General features: G+C 43.5%; 1 pseudogene; it reads right to left on the reverse strand.

Moving 5' to 3' along the window:
• The window catches only part of LOC137817952 (phospholipase D beta 1-like), a 31,879-nt pseudogene extending 28,025 nt beyond the window's left edge, over nucleotides 1-3,854 (reverse strand).
• Nucleotides 3,855-23,532: the final 19,678 nt, after the last annotated feature.

Below are 23,532 nucleotides of genomic sequence, written 5' to 3' on the forward strand. Positions count from 1 at the left end.
TTTTCTTAATAATATATGATATTTAAAAGATATGAATACACATATAATAGTATACATAATATAATAATAATAATAATAATAATATAATAATAATAATAATTATTATAATAATAATAATATCAAAATTATGGGAGGAAGAAAAATTAGTTTAAATCGTTTTTTTTTTATGTCAAACCCATAACAGTTTGACGTACACAAAAATTCCAATTATCTATGTAAATAAATATAAGGAAAATGAAACGACAATTTTTTTTTTAAAAAATGAGTACAAGATGTTATTCATCACCAGTCTTATTTCTTTGAGACAACAGAGTATATATAAAAGTCAAATTATTTCCTAATATCTCCTCAAATATTAATTTTTTTTCTTCACATTGTTGTAAGCAAGAATCCACCATTCCACCACATTGTTCACAACCCCACGATCATGATGTACAAAATCAATTATTAAAGAAAAACAAATATATATCATAAAAAATAATAAAAAGAGATTAATGTTGTAAGAGTGAATACCAATATTGATGGTAATAGATTTGTTAACGCCACAACCACTAATGCAATTTTTACTAATGGAATAAGGCGCAACATCGTTTCTGTATCCGTATTTTTGTTTACTCAACTTTCACAATGATATAAATTTAACATAATAAAAAATAATTTTGGATGAGTTGAAATTGAAAAGGAAAAAAATAACATGTAAAAGAAAAATGATGAATTAATTAATCAACCTTTTTTCTTCTTCTCTGATTTGATATTTTTTTTTCAAACTTTTTCTCTTCTTTCATTGGTAGTTTTGTGATCGGAGGGTGTGATGATATTCACCTTAATGTTAGAATTGACTTGATGGTAGATACAAAAGAATAATGATTTTACCAAATAATAGAGTTGCCTAAAATAGAGTACAAAGAATAATTAGAAATGAAGGTTATTTTATTTGATATGTGAGATTTGGTGTGAGAACCTGAGTATGTTTTTATTTTTTTATTTTTTTTGCCTTAAAATAAGAAATTAAAGAAAGAGTGAGGGAAATAGTTTACATATAAAAACTGTCTATTAATATTAATTTAAAAAATTAAAAAAAATATTTTTGTCTTTAAAATTAATTTTTATTTAATGATTTTCTAGCAGTGTAATAAACATAACATAATAAAAAATTTAGAAAAAATAGGTATAAAAAATTTCAGGATTTTTGGGAGATTTTGGTCTACAATATCCTATGGGGTCTAAATTTCAGCATTCATTTTTTTTTTTATTTCAAATAACTTTCATTCTTATTACGTTTCGAGCTCTCTCGATGTTTTTTCTACCAAACTTTGTGTATCTCAAAATCTATGATCATTCTATCACAATGTAGATACTCTACTATTAAATCAAATACAGACTAAGAGAAGTTACCACACAAAAAAATAGTAAAAAATAATTTCCTACCTATTTTTAATGTTTTTTTACAGGATCAGGTGAATAGTAAAATGGATATATTCATAGGAAAAATAAAACGGTAAACAATAAAACAAAACATTCATCATTGTTGTATATGAAATCTAAAAAATAATCACACGAAAATACAGAGAGGAACCTATAAAACTCCAATTCAATAGGAGAAAAACATGCATCACCCAAAAACACCCACAGCCACTATTCAGAGCATAAAACGATCTCCAAAACGTTCACAAACACCCTCTCCACCATCAAAGAAAGAAAACAAGAAGGAAAGAGAAATCATATCAAAATTGTGCGAGGAAGAAAAAATTGGTTTAAATCGTCTTTTTTTTTTTATGTCAACCCATAACCGTTTGACATACAAAAATTCCAATTATCTAAAAAAAATACTATCCTATATCTTTTTGTTTTTCTTTTAATCCAAAGTAAAAATGTAACTGAAATTTCATTATGTAAATAAATATAAGGAAAATGAAACGACAATTTATTTTTAAAAAAATGAGCACAAGATGTTATTCATCACCCATCTTATTTATTTGATACAACGAAATATATATAAAAGTCAAATTATTTCCTAATATCTCCTCAAATATTTTTTTTTTCTTCACATTGTTGCAAGCAAGAATCACCACATTGTTCACAACGCCACGAACGTCTGATGCACAAAATCAATTATTAAAAAATATCAAATATATATCATAAAAAAAATGATAAAAACTTAAAAAGAGATTAATGTTGTAAGAGTGAATACCAATATTGATGGTAATAGATTTGTTCACGCCACAACCACTACTGCAATCACTGCTTGCATTGGGACATTTGGATTATGTTTAATATTAGAATATACTTATAGAAAAATACACTACAATAGAAAAATTCATTTGAGCTGCCAACAAAATACGAGGACGCTAAAAAGAAGTCACTAGCAAGGGTGAAGTCTACTCAAGTTGGACACAAAAATAAATGTTAAATATTGTGTTCACAATGAAGACCTTATAACTCACACTAAAAATTATTCAAAAAATAATAAGTTAGCGTTAGAATGAGAACACAAAGTATATGCAATGAAAAAAATTAAGTGACAAAATAATATTGAGTCTAGAATGAGGACACAAAATAGATGTGTAAGTTAAAAGTTATTAAAATAATAATAAGTTAGCGTCTAGAATGAGGACACAAAGTAGATGCAATAAAAAAATAAGTTGCAAAATGATACTGCGTCGAAAATGAGGACACAAATTGAATGCAAGTTAATATTTTATTACATTTATGTAGGTGTAGGCGACACTAATATTTGTTTCCCAAGTAGTGTTCCCATTGACGACAATTTACTCACATCTGCTTTCACACGTAGTGTCCCCAACGACGACGCTAAGTTTAATTATCGTTGGAGATTCTAGATCAACTAGAAATTAGGAGATTTCATAGTATATAAGTAGGTGCAAACCCCACCTTATAAGTTGGTTTTATGAGGTTGATGTTGGGAAAAACGGGTAATTTTCCCACTAAAACAGAACCCTAACAGAGCTACCCGACAAATAATATTGAATAAACAGAGCGAAATAATAAAAGAGATAAAAAGGAAAAAACACACCAGAAAATTGTTAACGGAGTTCGACCAATTTAGCCTAATCTCCGAGCACAACTGCAACAACTCACTTTTATTATTATGGGAGAAGATATTACAAATTGGGATATATAACAGTGAAGGAGGAGAGTTTAATTTATAACCCTCAAACCTCCTTCCCAAACAATGAACCCACCGATGTGGGACTTGGGATTAAGCCAAAATCAACAAATCTCCACCTTGGCTTAATTTCAAGTCCCACCTAAAACAAATCTTCTCAAAACATAACAAAAACAAACTTTGCAATGCTTCAAATTTGCGCCTCCGGACGCCAACTTCAAATGTGCAACATATTAACCAAGTCTAAACAGTGTTCAAACTTGGTCCTTGTAACCACCTTGGTGAGCATATCTGCAGGATTCTCCGTAGTGTGAATCTTCTGGAGAATAATCTCCTCTTCTTCGAGAATCTCACGCACAAAGTGATAACGAACATCAATGTGCTTCGTCCGTGCATGAAAGACTTGATTCTTTGCTAAATGAATAGCACTCTGACTGTCAGAATATAACTCAAGTTGTTTCTGACCAACTCCCAAGTCTTTAAGCAACCCATGAAGCCAAATTGCTTCCTTCACAGCCTCTGTAATCGCCATATACTCTGCCTCTGTCGTAGACAAAGTCACCGTAGACTGCAAGGTAGACTTCCAACTAACTGACACTTTTACTAAAGTGAACAAATAGCCAGTTGTAGACCGTCGCTTATCCAAATCACCTGCATAATCAGAATCACAATATCCAACTATGCATTGACCAAGTGATTCATCTTGCTCAAATGTCAATCCCAACATCTAAAGTATTTTGGAGGTACCGTAGAATCCATCTCATAGCTTGCCAATGTCCCTTGCCCGAATCATGCATGTACCTGCTAACAACACTCACAACCTGTGAAATATCTGGTCTTGTACACACCATTGCATACATCAAGCTTCCAACTACATTTGGATATGGGACTTTCTTCATATATTCTCGTTCTTCATCAATCGTCGGAGATAAACGGCTACTCAATTTCAAATGAGGAGCAAGTGGGGTACTTACAGGTTTTATATCTTCGTGTATACCAAAACGTTGTAATACCTTCTGCAAATACTGCTTCTGTGACAACCAAAGTTTTCCCCTCTCTCTGTCCCTGCTTATCTCCATGCCGAGAATCTTCTTGGCTTCTCCCTAATCCTTCATCTCAAACTCTTTACTCAACTGAGCCTTTAACCTGCCAATCTCAACTTGGCTCTTTGCTGCAATCAGCATATCATCAACATATAAGAGTAAGTAAATGTAGGAACCATCTTCAAGTTTGCGCAAATACACACAGTGATCATATTTGCTTCTCTTGTACTTCTGATCCTTCATGAACTTATCAAATCGTTTGTACCACTGTCTCGGAGATAGTTTCAGTTTGTACAACGATTTGCTAAGTTTACAAACCCAATCTTCTTTACCATCAACCTTGTATCCTTCTGGTTGAGTCATATAGATTTCCTCCTTCAAATCACCGTGTAGGAATGCGGTCTTTACATCAATTTGAGCAAGCTCCAAATTCAACTGTGCTACCAAGGCCAACAAAATTCGAATGGAGGAATGTTTAACAACTGGAGAAAATACCTCATTATAATCAATTCCCTCCCTCTGATCAAAGCCTTTAGCAACCAACCTTGCATTGTAGCGAACATCTTCTTCATTAGGAAATCCTTCTTTCTTTACAAATACCCATTTGCACCCAATTGCCTTCTTACCTTTTGGTAATTGTTCCAGCTTCCACGTCTTGTTTCTTCTTCAAAGACTGCATCTCCTCTTCCATCGCACCTGCCCAATTACCACTCTCTGAACTCAGAATGGCTTATGGGTAAGTGGATGGAATGTCATCAACAATTGGAAGTGCATAGGCAACAATATCCATGAAACGAGCAGGCTTCTGAATATCTCGTCTCTGTCTTCTAACTGCAATTGGCGCTGATTGCTGTTGAGATTCTTGGGTAGGAACCTCTTCCTCATCTGACTCTTCTTCTGCCATAGGAGAGTCACTTGTGGTATTTCGTATTGGGATCACCACTGTCGGCTCAAACTCCACCTGCTTCCGGGCACACTCCACCTGTTGTGGAGTACTATCAACTCCTTCTGGATTTACCTTCTTTAACATGGAAGATTCATCAAAGGTAACATTCTTGCTGATAATCGTCTTCTTTGCCTCTAGACACCACAAACGGTATCCCTTCACTCCAGGACTAAAGCCCATGAAAAAAAAACCTTCTTTGCCCGTGGATCCAACTTTGATTCAATCACATGATAATATGAAATAGAACAAAAAACATGCAAAGAATCATAATCAGTTGCAGGTTTTCCAGACCATACCTCTAACGGGGTTTTGCCATCTATAGCAGATGATGGCAAACGATTGACGAGATGTTGAGCGTATTGTTGGGTTTAATAGTGTCAAAGTTCAAGAAGGGGAGTGAATTGACCTTTTAAAAGTTTCTCGTAGAATCAGTATTTATCTCAGTATACAGAAAATAAATCGATTTATTTGAAAATGAACAGATTTATTTTGGCACTGTTAATGTTTAAAAACATTTATATCAGCCAAGTTAATTTCAAAATTATGTAGATTAATTTGCAAGTCACACACACCCTGATATTAGAAAGAGAACCAGTGAGTCACAAAACAACAACCTTCAATTTTAAGTAAGTGATTAAGGTTCAATTGATAGCTTAACAATTAATTGAGTAACCTATCACAATCAATCTGTTCCAGTGGCTTTTAACAGATTATATATGTTCTTTTCAGAAGCAAACAGTTTTTCCAGAAATTAAGAACAGTATGAAACAAGCCTAGAAAGAACTTATTTATTTTTAATTGAGCAGATTTATTTCTTGACAGTTTAACAGATATGCAGTAATTCAAGTGCAGAGATTAAGGGAGAATGAACACAAGGCAATTATACTGGTTCACTCCAATGAGCTACATCCAGTCTTCACTTAATCCAAGGTGAAATTCACTAAATCACAATTCGAACAAACACAGACACCACTGTTCTTGAACCCTACAAGAACTTTAGTACACTTGCTGAAAAACTCTATTTCAACACACACACTCTTCAAGAAACCCTATCAAGAAGAGTTTACAACCACACTTTTACAGAAAATGAAATGTGAAACGAATACACCTGATAGAGGATGCAAAAATCTTCCTTAAACCAGTAGAACAGATCGCTTGAACAGTAGCAGCACCTCTCACCAAGCTTTGGAACCAAACAAGAACAAACACACTTTTGATTTTCGAAATCTTTCAAGAACAAATTCTAATTCTTTGTAAATCCTTAATTCTCTGATGCAAAACTTGTTTTCTCAATTGTATGATCGATGTTTAAACTTAGAAACAAGTTTTTTTTTTATAGAAAACCAAATTATAACTGATTTTTAAAAAATAGTTAAAGCTGTTATAAAAAGAACAGATTGAAAATAAAATGAACAAATTTATTTTCAAAAGCAGTTAGAGAATCTGTTATCTGAAGAAGACTTAGTCAACCATTCTGGTGCATGGACAAAACGAAACCGTTTAAGATAGACATGACACCAGAGTCAAAAAGAATCTATTCATTTACAGATGAACAAATTTATTTTTCAAAACGATAACAGAAAAAGCTTAACTATTAAAACACAGTCGTTTTGAAAGGTAGAAGACTTAGTCAAAATACGTGATGCACAAAATCTAATTTTCACAAGACTTAGCCAAAGCATCAGTTTAAAAAAGAATCTGTTTATTTAGAAAAGAACAAATTTATTGTTATGCAGTAAATGTGTTTTTTGTAAAACATGTGAAAAACAGTTTGAGAAATTTTGTGCTTGTTCTTATCATATGGCAAGGGGTTAGGAGGTGAGTTACTTAGCAAAATGCCTACTCTTAAACAACCACTAAACACTACCTAAGACATTCTTAAAGCAAAAAGAAATATACATGAATTGTACATAAATGTATTCATCAAACACATGTCTGGGAGGGGCAACAACCATCTTCAACAATCTCCCCCTGTTTGATGGAGAAAAATCCCCATAACTCTGTTGCTTTAAGAACCTGTTCTGCACCAAATACTAAACCAGAAAGTTGAAACATTGCATAACATGTGAATCAGTTTTAAGGTGCAGAATGTGACTTCCTGTTTCAGCTAGCTTCACCTAGCATGGTGAGCTATTTTTCTCCCCCTTTGGATTCATCAAACAACATTTAAGCATAGGGAAAGATAAAATAGAAACATAACCATAACAGTCCCAAAAACAAAGACAAATTGTTCAACAGTACATAATTGAAAACTGATAAAAGAAAGCACGGAAAACAAGATACTTCTAATCCTTGTAGTATAGCTATGCAAGCTGCACCTGAACTCCTTCAATTTGATCATCAAGGTGCTGAAACCTTGCTTGAGTGGTCTCAAAATATGCCCTCCGTTCTGCAGTCATGACATCAAGGCGATACAGAACTTGCCTTTCAAACATGGATAATGGTTCACCTCGGTATTATGGAGTTTGATAGGCAACAATGACATTTTGATAAGTTGCAGCAACTTCTTCATGCACTGATTGGGGAGTAGGTGAGTCTCCTCTGACTTCTACAGATGGAGAGCTTGTCCTATGACTTCCAACATGACCAACAGATGCCTTTTGCCCGTAGGAGTGATGGATAACATAGCATGAGTGTTCTGCAGCTTGAACCGTGTCATCTTCCATGGGAACAACTTCATCTCCATCTTCATTATTGAGGTTTGAGGCTCCACGTTCTTCTTGAGAATCCTTGCCTTTAAGAATCACCCAACTGTTCTCCACTTTGTGAAACCCCATTTTTGCGAGAGTTGAGTTGTCAATCTCACTCACAGCTTTGATGGGTTCATTTCGCTCATTTGAAGTGTTAATGCCAAAGTGGTCAATCAATTTTGAAACAAGTATAGCATAAGAAAAACGATAATCAGTTAACCTTTTGGATTTCAGCATGTGCTCATTGATGATGAACACCCAGTTGACCTTGATCAGGTTCATAATGCAGTATAGAAGGATTAAATCCTCTTCATGTAAAACAACATGATTTGTACCTCTTGGGATGAACTGCCATGCTATAACGTAGGCAACAAGACGTGGTGTAAGGTTCAAATGACCTGCATGGAATCTGCTTATGCTCTGGGTAGGAGTCCTCATACAGCTCTTATAATATTGCAGTTTATAGAATTCTTAAATTCCACTGGTGTTTCCTTTTCCCACTTTCAGTCCAGCATACTTGATTCCAACCACAGAATTCCAAACATCACTTGTGACCTTCATTTTGATCCCTTTCACATAGGAGACAATGTTCTTTCCATCCAAGGTTAGATTAGTGTAAAACACCTTAACTAAATCAGGATATACATTACCCGTTAATTTCAGCAGCTTTTTCAGTTTCTGGTGCTTCAATGCAGCTTTTGTTTCTGGCAATTTTTCTGATTTCAGCCAGTTGAAATCCAACACCTTGGGTATATTAATTTGCTTTCTGCTCATCTCGTGGATGTAGGCATTGATACCTTCTTCATCTCCAGCGAACCAACCTTCTAGCACACCTTGAAGGGTGCTTTACTTGCCCTTATTTTTCTATTTCTGTCTGGAAGAAGAAGCCATGGTTGAACCAGAATTTTCTCTTTGTTTCAAATGGTGAGAACCGAAAATGGATAGCCAATGTGGGTAGCAGATTTTCACACAGATTTATATTGTAGAATGAGATGATGAAGCAGTTATGAATGGATATGCATGAAGATTTTATGCTCTGAATTTGTGCAGAGAATTTTTGAAAAATGCAGCAAAATATTTGGGGACACGATGCACACTTATCACACCTTAATTGAGCACCCAAACCATCAAATCGGTTACATAACCATGACCAAAACCGTCAAAGGTACAGAGGTTAATGCCCACTAAGTCAGTCAATCAGTCAAAGATAAGAATTTCTCTTTCCTAGTCATTAATGCATATCAGTACAAAAAATAAACACATTTAATTGCGAATAAACAAATTTGATTTTTCTACTGCGAGGTACAATTAACATTTATAATTCCCAATTCATTGAGCAGAAAATTAAACCTATCTTTAGCCAAAGGTTTTGTGAACAAATCAACAAGCTGTAAATCTGTACCAATGAACTTAATCTCACATGTTCCATTAGATATGTGTTCCCTTAGAAAGTGATGCCTAATTTCAATGTGTTTGGTTCTTGAATGCATGCCAGGATTTTTGGTTAAGTTGATTGCACTTATGTTATCACACAGCAGAGGTATATGGTTAAGTAAGATACCAAAATCATTTAACTACTGTCTTAGCCATATAGTTTGAGCATAGAAACTCCCTGCTGCAATGTACTCTGCTTCAGCCGTGGAGAGAGCTACACAAGCCTGCTTTTTGCATTGCCATGAGATCAAGCTTGATCCAAGCAAGTGACAGGTTCCACTTGTGCTCTTCCTATCAATTTTGCATCCTACAAAATCTGAATCAGAATATCCAGTTAAACTTAATGAGATGTTACCTGGATACCACAAGCCAACTTCTTTAGTTCCTTGCAAATACTTCAAAATCCTTTTGGCAGCATTGTAGTGTGATTCTTTAGGAGCGATTGAAACCGAGCACACATGCACACTGCAAATGATCCTGCCTGTTGACCGGAACGCTGGAAACTGCCTCGTCAAAGGATCGACGTGCGCACCGCTTCGAACCTCCGTCCTTCCTCAAGATCTATCTCAAGAACCTGCAAAAGAACAGAGCGGCGCCGCTGCGGCCGATCGCACTCCAACGCCCAAGTCAGTGACCGAATCACCAAATACTAAGAGAACAAGAACCGTGCAATATCTCTCTCACAGTGTGCTCTCGAAACTCGCAAGAGTAAAGAGTATATCTGAACGTGCGTACCTCAGAAAGTTTGTTAAGAACTCTTATATACCTGGTGGCTTTCTCTCTCCTGGCAGTTACAGACTTGGACACGTGGCTCGCATCCAACTGTACATGTGCCATCATCTGGAGGCTCCTTGACTTGGGCGCTGCTTCTACTCTCATTTGGCTAAGTTACTTATGCATGGTACTGTCCAGTGCATAGCTAACTTGGGAGTGCGATCTTCTACTGGAATTGGCGAGTTAGGGCGCTCTCGTACACCTTCCCTGTGGTCTCGCCGGCCGCCTTCATAATCTGCATCACCTTCATCTTCGGCGATGTGCTTGTTCTGGCGATCGCCAATCATGTGGTCGCCTATTCTGGTATGCTGGAGGTCGGAGCACGCCAACTTATCAACTGGCGACTACACGAGCCCCCCGACTTCCTTCCCTTCTGCGGATCTGGCGCCTTGTCAACATACCTACACTGTAGCTTGGTGCCACGTCATCACTTCCGACTTCCAGGACGGTACACAAGCCCCCCAGTCTTAAGCGAAGACTTGTCCAGCGAAAAGACTGAAAGAGTCATGTCCACACCGGTCTACGTGGCACTGTCGCAGAATTCCAAGCGGTTGTACCTTCTGCTTCTCTGACGCTCCACCAAACCCCTCAGCCATCGCTCGACACGTGGCCTCATCAACGACTCTCTTCAGTTGTCGTTTGCGCTTCCTAAACCCATTTCGAAAAAACTCTTAAACCCATTTTCACTCTACTGTTCCATCACTCTTCTTCGTATTCACAAACGCTCTAACTTCCTTCTGCAAAAACTCTCAGCGCTCTTCAACATCCTGAACCATCATCGTCCTTCATCGTCTCCCTGATCATCAAAAGGTACCTACTTTCCTTCTTCTGCTGGGTTTTCTTGCATTTTGATCGATTCGCATCATCCTGTAACTGCCTGGTGCATACGCTGTGGGTTGTTTTTCCATTTCTCCTTTCTCGTTACTTAGGGTTTCGTCCATCGTTACAACGAACCTTCGTTCGTTCGTTTTTCACCCTCCTCCTATGATCGAGTCAGCCTTTGCGAACCCTGATCATTTCTCCTTTTCTTCTTCCCTTGCAGCTTCGAGAATGACTCGCCAAAAGATCACCCCGAATCCTCCTCCTTCATCGCGAAACCCTTCTTCTCAAGCACTCAACCCGCAACCGCGAGCGCGTGGTGCTTCATCTTCCCAGGCTGAGAGGCCTGCACTCTCTCGCCCGAACTTGGCCCAGGCGACTCCACCTACCACCGGAGGAGCCCCCGTTCCCCCACCAGACTTCAAAACCCTGTATCCCTGGGCCAACTCGACCCTCTTGAGGGAGACATCTTCTGTTAATACTGCTGGAGCAGTTTTGCGGCTAACAAAGGGGGATGAGCCCAACCAGACGTTTCATAAGGAGCACGATGAGAAAATGATAGTGCTACCTTGCCCCCCCGATCTGCCCGTTTGCGCTGATGATAAGGCGAGTGCTGACGGGCCCTTCTGCTTCGTTTACACAACCCTATTCAAGAAGGTGAAGCTCAAGTTCCCTTTCACTCGTTTCGAAAGGGAGCTCCTCACCGAGCTCAACGTCGTCGCCGCCCAGCTCCATCCCAACAGCTGGGCGTTTATCCGAGCGTTTCAAGTGATGTGCGACCATCTGGGGTTGCCCGCATCGGTGGACGTGTTCCTGTTCCTCTTCGAAGCCAAGCACCCAGGAGACCGCCTGTGGATCAGCTTGAATGGGATTGCTGGGAGGTCGATCTTCTCCATCTTCCAGCAATCCTATAAGGACTGGAAAGGGAAGTTCGTCCAAGTGCGCCCTAACGATAAGGACGCCTCCTTACTCGACGGCTTCCCCTTGTACTGGGTGGACAAGGGGAAAAAAGAGTCCAAGAGCTGCTTCAGGAGACCCAGGAGTCCTGACAGCATGGGAGCACTAGACAGAGACCTCTGTCTCTTCTGGAAGAGGGTGGCGGATGCCAACATAACTTTCCTCACCACCACCCTGATACTCTTCGAATTCTACGAGGACCAACTAGAAATTCGAATAGGTTAGGATACTTGAACTTTGTTTTGATACTGCTTTTGTTTAGCTGTTTCTGGGCGTCTTGTGCGTTATGCACAAGACTTTGGTTTTATCTTTCTGCATCACTCATCTGCTTTGCATACTGCCTTATGCACTCATTGTCTCCTTGAGTTAACCCATGCATTTTCGTTCTATGCAGATAACATGTTGGGCAAAGGCATGCTCGTCGAATTGAAGGCGCTCGCCCGAAACCACGGGTTGGCGATGGGCTCTCAAACAGTGCCCAACTCGGTGGTGGAGAAAGCCATCGTCCACAGACGATCGCCACCTAAGGAACCCGCCGCCCAACGCAAGAAACTGGTTCTAAAAAGGCCTAAGAGGAAAGCTCCTCAGGTCATCCACGAGGAGGAAGAAGAGGACGACGAGGCCACTGAAGATGGTCTTGTCACGAAGAGGAAGAGGGTGGCACCTTCTTCACCACCTGCACCACCCCCTCTTCCCACATCAACGCCACCATCTACACCTGCTCCTCCTCCATCATCGCCACCTACACAAGCTCCCGCTTCCCCTGTCCAAGCAATCCCACTGGCCACTGCGCCACCTGCAGTGGAGGCCCAAGAGCCAAACTTCATGGAGGACCCCCCGAGTGCCTCCACACCATATGTATCAGCTGGACGGGGTCCCCCTTCAAACGCCTCAGCTGCAGAGGTTGAACCAATCGGGGATGAGGTTGCTCATACCTCTCCGATTCTGATCACCGAATCCCCGATTCCGTCGCCACGCCAATAAGCGCCTACTGAAGAACCTGCTAAGGAAGGTGGCGACGAGAACCAACAACAGGCTCCCACAACGCCTTTAGTGCCTCTACAAGCAGCAAACCTCCCCCTTGAGGTCACGAGGATGTGGGAGCCGCTATCTGCTAAGCTAAAAACGATAGCAGAAGACATCCCTGCCATCATCGCCAGAGCTGTGGAGAGCTCAACCAGGAGGCTTCAAGACGACCTCTTCAACCTCAAAACCGAAAACAACACCATCAGAGTCGAGGTGGATAAGTTGTCCGCCAATCTGACACTCGCGGAGGTTGAACACTCCCGATTAGAAGACGCAATGAGCACCAAGCTCAGATTGGCGCGCAAGGAGGCCACTGATCTCCGCCATAGGGTGCATCAACTTGCTCAAGAAAAGGTCGAACTGGAGAGCAAGATTGTGCCTTATCGCGTTAAGGTGGCTGACCTGGAAGCTCTTACAAAAGCTGACGCCGCTAAGGTGCAGAAATTGGAGCAAAGGTCAGTCGACCGAGAGAAACTCCTTGGGCAAGTGGAAAAGGCAAGGGACGACGCCATAGCTGATCTTGCTGAGGCCAACAAAGAGAAAGGAAAGGCAGTTACTGAATTGGCCCAAGCACAAGCGGAATCCAAGAATGTTGCTGAAGACCTTCTCCAGGCTCAAGAGACTAATGAACAACTCAAGAAGCAAATTGAACAGCTGGAGCAGCAGAACAAGGGGCTGAAAGAACAAACCGAGAAACAGATTGAGGAACTTCAGAAGCAAATTGGAGACCTCAAACTGAATTCTGCCCAAATTCTGGCCGCCGTATTCGAAGCTGCGCGGGAACAATTTGCTTGCCTGTTCCCCGACCTGGATCTCAGCATGGTGTCGCTGAACAATGAAGTGGTGGATGGAAAAATGGTGCCCGCCGAAGACTAATCAATTCAATCCATCCATCGCCCTTTATACTTTCCTTTGTAAATAACTTGTAATAGACTTTATGTCCCTTTGTATATATGTTCTGAACTGTTATTCACCGTTAACTGTTAATGACAAAGGTCTACGTTTTTCCTCTTATGACTTCTTCACTCGCTTCAACTTTCCTTGCTTGTTTAATTCCAAAGAAAAGACTTAGGAAAACTGTAGGCACGACCTTTGACCTAACTGCTTCGAATCACTTCAGCCCTAAGCAACAAACACTCAACAATTCGTAATCTTAAGGCAATTAACTTTATCGTAAAAACAGTCTTCAAGCAACAGACTTTAAATCAGATATTGGCTTAAACACTGCTTCACCCGATCTGCTCCATCAAAACGGGTCCTTTAACTTTCTCGCCGCTGTTTGAACTTCTCCTGGTCGCCAGAGACTCTTGGCGATATCAGCGTCTTTCTGGCTTCATGCCTTGGCCATTGTTCCTTCATCTGCGGGTAGAGGCGCCTTTCGGATCCTTCTCTACCTTCCTCACCTTCAGAACAAAGACCGGGTGGATAGGCGTTCTCTTCGAACCTACCTTAGCCACCCTCCAAACTTCTTCCACCCTCTGCACCATACCTGAACTCGTTCGAGACGAGAAGGATTTTATCTTGCCTGAACTCGCGCATAGGCGAGAAGGTCTTTAACTCGCCTGAACTCGCTCAACGGCGAGAAGGTCTTTTACTCGCCTAAACTCGCTCAACGGCGAGAAGGTCTTTTACTTGCCTGAACTCGCTCAACGACGAGAAGGTCTTTTACTTGCCTGAACTCGCTCAACGGCGAGAAGGTCTTTGAAACGTGCCTCTACATTGCCCCAGGGGTTACATCTTCTCGCCCCCAAAAACACTGAGGACTTTTCACTTGCCTCTACATTGCCCCAGGGGTTACATCTCCTCGCCCCCAGAAACACTGAGGACTTTTCACTTTTCCTCGCCTGCACTCGCTCGACGACGAGGAGGTCTTTATCTCGCCTCAGAACGCGCGAGGGCGTTGAGGTCTTTTATCTGGTGCCTCCGATCGCCGAAAAACGATGAGGACTTTAAAACTTCAACTGGTGCCTCCAATCGCCGAAAAACGATGAGGACTTCAAAACTTTAACTGGTGCCTCCAATCGCCGAAAAACGATGAGGACTTTAAAACTTTATTTAGAAAGCATGTAATATATCTTTACTTGCCTTAAATCACGTATAAGTGATAAGGTCTTTCTTCAAAAACTCTCTGAAAACAACAATCATGCAATCTAAAACACCTTCGAACTTCGAAAACTCTTCTTTTATTGGGTAACCTCATTAAAAACCCTCCTTAGGGAAAAAAGAGTGCTCCCTTCAAACTGTTTTAACAGAAACATTGTAATGTAACTTCACGTTTGTCTTTACTTACAAAGCTTCTTAACTGTAATATAACTTGAGGTGTGTGGCGTTCCAAGTGCGAGGAATCGCCCCTCCTTCCAATGTCTCTAAACGGTAGGCGCCGTTCCCGAGCGCCTCGATTATTCTGAACGGTCCCGTCCATTTAGGCGACAGCTTATTCTCCATCTCGTACTGGTGAGCCTTCCTCATCACCAGATCGCCTTCTCTAAACTGCCTTGGCATCACCTTCGAGTTATATCTTCGTTCAATCCTTCTTTTCACCGCTTCAGCCTTCAACCTCGCCTCTTCCCTGACCTCATCCAGTAGATCCAGGTTCAGCCTTCTCTCTTCATTCGAGTCTTCCTCTACGAAGTTCTGGAATCTCGGCGAGCTCTCCTGGATCTCCACTCGAATCATGGCGTCACACCCATAGACCAAACTGAACGGGGTCTCATGGGTTCCTGACTGCTCGGTGGTGTGGTACGCCCAGACTATACGGGGTACCTCCTCAGCCCAGCTTCCCTTGGCTTTCTCGAGCCTTCTCTTCAATCCTCTCAGCAACACCCGATTGGCTGACTCCACCTGGCCATTCGTCTGAGGATGCTCGACGGATGCAAACACTTCGACAGGTGACTTGCAAACTGAGTCCCATTGTCCGACACCAGGCGCTTAGGCACTCCAAACCGGCACACAATGTTCTTCCACACGAAACCTTTGATCTTGTGTGCGGTGATCTGGGCCACTGGCTCTGCTTCGATCCACTTGGTGAAATACTCAATTGCCACCACCAAGTACTTCATCTGCCTGATCGCCAGCGGGAAAGGTCCCAGAATGTCGATTCCCCACGTATGAAACGGCCAAGGGCTGTAGATCGACTTCAACTCCTCAGGAGGCGCCTTATGCCAATCGGCGTGCTGTTGGCATTGTTTGCAACATTGGGCATACTTCTTGCAATCTTCTCTCATCGTTGGCCAGTAGTAGCCTGCACGGAGAGTCCTCGCGGCCAGAGCTCGACCCCCGACGTGGCTTCCGCATATACCTTCGTGGAGCTCTGCCATGATTCTTGTGCACTTCTCACCATGTACGCATTCCAGGAGTGGGTGAGTGAACCCAAACCTGTACAGATCGCCATCAATCAACGTGTACTTGCTAGAATTTTTCTTTACCTTCCTAGCCTCTGTCGGATCCAGCGGGAGAAGGCCATCTGCCAGGCACCGCTTGTATTGGGTTATCCAGGTGTCTGGCTCATGGATAGCGCAGACCTGCCCCATGTTTACCTTCTCTCCTCGACATGCTCTAATTCTCGGCGATCTCAGAGTTTCTTGCGTCAGGGACTTATGACTTCTCGCTGCTTTCTCCGTCGACTTGCTTATCTGAAGAACCAGGTGATCTGCCACAAATGCTCTGGGCGTCTTCAGAGTTTCTTGAATCACCGTCCTCTGCCTACCCCCCTTGCCTGAACTGGCGAGCTTAGCTAGCAAGTCAGCTCGGGCATTCTGCTCTCTGGGCACATGCACCACTTCAAAGGAGGCAAAGGAACTCTTCAATTCCTGCACATACTCCAAGTAAGCCGCCATTTGTGGATCTTTAGCCTGGAACTCGCCCGTTACTTGCCCTGTGACTAGCAGCGAGTCACTCTTAGCCATCAGCACCCTGGCTCCCATCTCCTTAGCCAGCAAAATCCCGGCGATCAGCGCTTCGTATTCTGCTTGATTGTTACTGGCTTTGAAGGCAAACCTCAAAGATTGTTCGATCAATACGCCGTTGGGTCCTTCTAAAATGACTCCAGCACCGCTACCCTGCTGGTTCGAAGATCCATCCACCGAGAGCACCCAACGGAAGTCGTCCCCTTCTACTCGTGCCGCCTCTGATGAGAGCTCAACCACGAAATCTGCGAAGATCTGCCCCTTGATCGGGCCTCGGGGCTCTTACTTGATATCAAACTCCGACAACTCTACTGCCCACTTCACCATCCTTCCTGCAACGTCGAGCTTCTTCAAAACCTTCTGGATGGGCAGGTCAGTCATCACCAGTATGGTGAAGCTATGGAAGTAGTGGCGCAATCTCCTCGCCGAAAACACCACTGCCAACACAGCTTTCTCTAGGGCCTGATATCTCGTTTCGGGGCCCTGCAACACCTTACTCACAAAATAAATAGGCTTCTGAGCCTGATCTTGGTCTTGGGCGAGCACCGCACTCACCGCCCTCTCAGTTACAACAAAATACAACCTGAGAGGGATCCCCGCCAGCGGTTTGCACAAAACCGGCGGGCTCGCCAGATATTCCTTCAGCTTGACGAAGGCTTCCTCGCACTCCTTCGTCCAAGCAAACTTGTTGTTGCGCCTCAAGCACTGAAAATAGGGATGTCCCTTCTCTCCGCTAGCTGACACAAAGCGAGACAGGGCTGCCATCCGACCTGTTAACTGTTGAACCTCCTTCACCGTAGCCGGGCTCCTCATCGCCAAGATGGCGGCACACTTGTCTGGGTTGGCTTCTATTCCTCTTTCAGTCAAGAGGAAACCCAAAAACTTTCCAGCCTCCACGCCGAAAATGCATTTCTCTGGATTCAGCTTCAACTTGTACTTGGCGATCGTTGTGAACAATTCTTCCAAGTCTGCTACGTGCTTGCCCTTTTCCGGCGAGGTCACGACCATGTCATCGACGTATGCTTGCATGTTCCTTCCCAGCATCGGTGCAAGTACTCGATCCATCAGCCTCTGGTACGTGGCCCCCGCGTTCTTCAGCCCAAACGGCATCACCTTATAACAATAGCACGATCTCTCCGTCATGAAGGCTGTCTTCTCTTCATCCATGGGATGCATCTTGATCTGATTATATCCCGAGAAGGCATCCAGGAAGCTCAGCAACTTACACCCTGCAGCACTATCGACCAGGGCATCTATGCTTGGTAAAGGATACGAATCCTTTGGGCAAGCTCTGTTCAGGTCGGTGAAATCGACGCACATGCGCCATTTCCCGTTACTCTTCTTCACCAGTACGACATTTGCTAGCCATTCAGGGTACTGGACCTCCCTGATGTGGCCTGTAGCGAGGAGTTTCTGCGTTTCGTCCCTGATCGCCTGCCTCCGCTCCTCGTTGAACTTTCTTCTCCTCTGTCGCACTGGCCTCACCAAATTGTCCATCGCCAGGTGATGGCACAAGAAGTCGGGATCAATCCCGGGCATGTCCGAAGCGGACCATGCAAACGCGTCCAGATGCCGCTCAATCACCTTGGCGATCTGGTCCTGGAGCTCGACCTCCAGAGATCTTCCCAGCTTGAAGATCTTTCCCCCGATCTCTTTCTCGAGCCACTGCTCAACGGGTTTTGGCCTGGATTCTCTGGCGATCACCGCCCTGGCGATTCCCTGCTCCCTCGCTTCCTCAGGGCGATTTCGCGCCTCTTCCTCCTCCAGACCGGCACTCCTCTCCCCCAGCTCAGCGTCCACCATCTCTACGTCCCTTCCGGCGATCTCCTCTGTTACCGTCGATCTAGGCTTCACACCGGGAGGTGGGGTGGTTGTTACATAGCTCACCGATCTCTTGTTTTTCAGGCTATTCTCATAGCACTTTTTTGCTTCTTTCTGATCAGACTTGATCGTGATCACCACCCCTTCCATAGACGGCAACTTTACCGTCATGTGCCGAGTCGACGATATAGCGCCTATCCTGTTAAGCGTGGACCTTCCCAACAGGATGTTGTATGCTGAAGGAGCGTTTACAATGAGGTACTTGATTTTCTCCGTCCTCGAACCAGCCTCATCTGTAAACGTGGTTCTCAACTCAATGTACCCCCTGACCTCCACCTGGTCACCAGCGAACCCATACAAGCACCCTTCATAGGGCCTTAGCTGGTCAAGGGGCAACTCCAGCTGCGTGAAAGTCGGCCAGAACATCACGTCTGCCGAGCTTCCCTGGTCCACCAGAAATCTGTGGACCTTCCTTCCTGCCGTTACCAAGGAAATCACTATGGGATCGTTGTCATGGGGCACAACGTCCCGAAGATCCTGCTTGGTGAACGTGATGTCCACCTCCGGCGAGTGATCTTCAAACATATCCACTGTCATCACCGACCGCGCGTACTTCTTCCTCTGCGATGCGGTGCATCCACCACCCGAGAAGCCTCCTGCAATGGTGTGGATCTCCCCGTGGATAGGCATCTCGTGCTGCTGGGCTTTTCCACCTGCTGGCTGGGAGCTCGACGCGCCCCCCGTCCTTCTATCCAGCAGGTAATCATTTAAGAATCCGCTCTTAACCAAATCGTCGAGCTGATATCCCAAGGATAGACACGAGTCCAAAGTGTGGCCAAAGCCTTGGTGAAACTCACACCAGGCATCTGGCTTTGACCCCAGCACCTTGTCGCCCACCTTCTCAGGCGCTTTCAACCTAGTAGATATGTTAGGAATGGCGATCAGATCCGCCAGTTCCATGACAAACTTGTGCTTAGGCGGGCGGTTGTATTCCCGGCGTGCTGGTTGCTGGCGTCCCGGGCCCCTCCCCTTGTTCCTCCTATCATAAGGATGGCGAGTCCTCTGGTCCTTCCTGGCCGCCGCCGCTGTCTCCAGCACCCTCTGCGGCTGGATCCTGGTCTGGGCGCGTGGCCTAGCGGGAGCCACGCTTCCTCTCTTCTCGGCGACTTCACTCTCGTCGGCGATGTGAGCCATCGCAAGTCGCCTGACTTCAGCAAACGTCGCAGGGTGAGCCCTGATCAAGGCCTTGCAGAATGGTCCCGGCAGCACGCCCTTCTTGAATGCATAGACCAGCATTTCTTCATCTTTAGCCGGCGATCTGACCATCTGCGCTCCAAAGCGATTCAGGTAGTCTCGGAGGGACTCTCCCTGGTACTGCCTGATATCAAACAGATCATAAGACACCCTGGGCGGTGCCTTATTCACGATGTACTGCTCGACGAAAATCTTCGAGAACTGTTGAAAATTGGTTACGTGGCCGTTAAGCAGGCTCACGAACCACTCCAACGCCGTCCCCTGGAGCGTACTCACGAACATCTTGCAGTACACGGCGTCTGATCCCCCTGACAGCATCATCTGCGTATGGAACGTGGTGAGATGAGCTTTAGGATCCTCCACGCCGGTGAAAACAGCCTTAACCGGAACCACGCTTGCAGGAATAGGCGTGTCAGTGATCGCCTGAATAAAAGGCATGGGAAAAACACGAGGTGGCGACGATGGCACAACCTCTTCAGCGGAAGAACGCCCTTGCTGCTCCTGAAGAGCTTGGCGCAACTCCTCAGTCACCTTGCTGAGGTCCTCATTCCTGGCGCGAGAGGCGACCAGGTCCTCATGCATTCTTGCCTGTTCGATGCGCGAGGCTTCCACAGTTGCCTGCAACGAACGCATAATCTCCGCCATCTGTGCCATGGTCATGGCAGCGGCGCCTTCAGCAGCGACGGGCGCAACCGGACTTGAACGATTGCTTCTCATTTTTCTCATGAAATTCAGCGAATCACAGAATGCAACGAACGACACTTACTTCAGCTACGATCGACTCAGCGATCAATCGGAGAAAACTGTGCGAAACGGCGCAAGAAGACTCAAGAACACCGTAATCCTTCAAAGAAAACCACAACTTCACCAGAAACCACCGCTTCCCCACGGACAACCAAACGAGCGAAAGAACTCGAGCTCCAACGAACAAAATACGCGTAAACAGCAGGAAAACCTCACTTCACCGATCGGAAACCCAAAGAAACGGTGTAAAACGCGAATTTACCGAACAAAACTCAAGCAAACGGCGAAAGATGGTTACACCAGCACACAACCACGCAGAAACTTCAAAAACCTCCAAAAACTCACGCTGCGGATGGGAGCAAGATTTACACGGCCCCACGGTGGGCGCCTAATGATCCTGCCTGTTGACCGGAACGCTGGAAACTGCCTCGTCAAAGGATCGACGTGCGCACCGCTTCGAACCTCCGTCCTTCCTGCAAAAGAACAGAGCGGCGCCGCTGCGGCCGATCGCACTCCAACGCCCAAGTCAGTGATCGAATCACCAAATACTAAGAGAACAAGAACCGTGCAATATCTCTCTCACAGTGTGCTCTCGAAACTCGCAAGAGTAAAGAGTATATCTGAACGTGCGTACCTCAGAAAGTTTGTTAAGAACTCTTATATACCTGGTGGCTTTCTCTCTCCTGGCAGTTACAGACTTGGACACGTGGCTCGCATCCAACTGTACACGTGCCATCATCTGGAGGCTCCTTGACTTGGGCGCTGCTTCTACTCTCATTTGGCTAAGTTACTTATGCATGGTACTGTCCAGTGCATAGCTAACTTGGGAGTGCGATCTTCTACTGGAATTGGCGAGTTAGGGCGCTCTCGTACACCTTCCCTGTGGTCTCGCCGGCCGCCTTCATAATCTGCATCACCTTCATCTTCGGCGATGTGCTTGTTCTGGCGATCGCCAATCATGTGGTCGCCTATTCTGGTATGCTGGAGGTCGGAGCACGCCAACTTATCAACTGGCGACTACACGAGCCCCCCGACTTCCTTCCCTTCTGCGGATCTGGCGCCTTGTCAACATACCTACACTGTAGCTTGGTGCCACGTCATCACTTCCGACTTCCAGGACGGTACAACAAACATTATGTCTGGCCTGCTGGCAGTGAGATACAGTAGAGATCCTATGAGTCCTCTGTATTTGGTTTCATCAACAGAAATTCCAGCTTCATCATGATCTAAGTGACAGCTAGTTGAGAAGGGTGTACTGATTGGTTTTCACTTGTCCATTTCAAATTTCCTCAACAGATCCTTGCAGTACTTAGCTTGATTTAAGAAAATGCCATCCTTGAGTTGTTTGACCTGCAAGCCTAGAAAATAGTTCAACTCACCCATCATTGACATTTCAAACTCACTCTTCTTGACTTTCACGAAAGTTTCACACTATTCTCCATTGTTTGATCCAAAAATGATGTCATCCACATATACTTGTACTAGAATTGTGTCATCTCCTTTATTCTTAATGAACAAGGTCTTATCTGATGTGCCTCTGTCATAGCCTTGAGAGGTGAGGAAATCACTTAGCCTCTCGTACCATTGCCTAGGAGCTTGCTTGAGTCCATAGAGAGCATTTTTGAGTTTGAACACGTATTTTGGATGTTGATGGTCTTCAAAACCTGGTGGCTGTGAAACAAATACCTTTTCATTTATATAACCATTTAAGAAGGCACTCTTCACATCCATTTGGAATAGCTTGAACCCTTTGATGCAGGAGAAGGCAAGTAACAGCTTGACAGCTTCTAGCCGAGCCACTAGTGCATATGTCTCATCATAGTCTATTCCTTCTTCTTGATTGTATCCTTTAGCTACAAGCCTAGCCTTGTTTCTTGTGATCACTCCATGATCATCCATCTTGTTTCTGAATACCCATTTTGTTCCAATTATATTCATCTCAGGTATTCTAGGAACAAGAGTCCAGACCTCATTAAGAGCAAATTGATTAAGTTCCTCTTGCATGGCTAAAATCCAGTTGTTGTCCTTGAGGGCTTCAATCAAATTTTTGGGTTCCACTTGAGATACAAAGGCCATTGTTTCACAGAAGTTATTCAATGATTTTCTAGTTGACACTCCTTTCTCAATGTTCCCAATAACATTGTCAAGGGTTAGGTCTCTCGGGGTTTTCCACTCTTTTGGCAAACCTGCAGTCACAGTAGGTTCTTGCAAAGCATGTGCATCAGCAGTATCAATATGAATCGATTCATTTTGATTTAAAATAGATTTAAATTCATCACTGTCAAGGTTATCAGCAACAGTTTTAGATATGTTATGATCAGTTTCATCAAATACAACATTTATTGATTCTTCTACTATGAGCAACCTTTTATTGAAGACTCTATATGCATGACCATTCAAAGCATAACCAATGTGCACACCTTCATCAGATTTAGCATCAAACTTACCTAAATTTTCTTTTCCATTATTCAATACAAAGCATTTACACCCAAACACCCTAAGGTGACTCACACTAGGTTTTCTGCCCTTATACAATTCATATGGAGTTTTCTTGAAAATGGGTCTAATTAAGGTTCTATTTAACTCATAAGCTGCAGTATAAACTGCATCTGCCCAAAAATACTTAGGAAGCTTAGATTCATTTAACATAGTTCTAGCTAGTTCCTCTAATGATATGTTTTTCCTTTCAACTACACCATTTTGTTAGGGTGTCCTAGGGGCTGAAAAGGTGTGTGATATCCCATGCTTCTCACAGAACCTCTCAAATCTAGCATTCTGAAACTCTCCCCCATGATCACTTCGAATTGATTTTATGCAGCAACCATTTTCATTATGTAAAACCCTTGCTAATTTTTTAAAGGCAATGTAAGCATCATTTTTATGTGCAAGAAACAGAGTCCATGTAAATCTAGAGTAGTCATCCACAACAACTAAAGCATACAAATTTCCAACCAAGCTAGCAACTCTAGATGGTCCAAATAAGTCCATATGC

Source organism: Phaseolus vulgaris, chromosome 10 (assembly GCF_000499845.2).
Source record: "Phaseolus vulgaris cultivar G19833 chromosome 10, P. vulgaris v2.0, whole genome shotgun sequence".
Taxonomy (NCBI): Eukaryota; Viridiplantae; Streptophyta; class Magnoliopsida; order Fabales; family Fabaceae; genus Phaseolus; species Phaseolus vulgaris.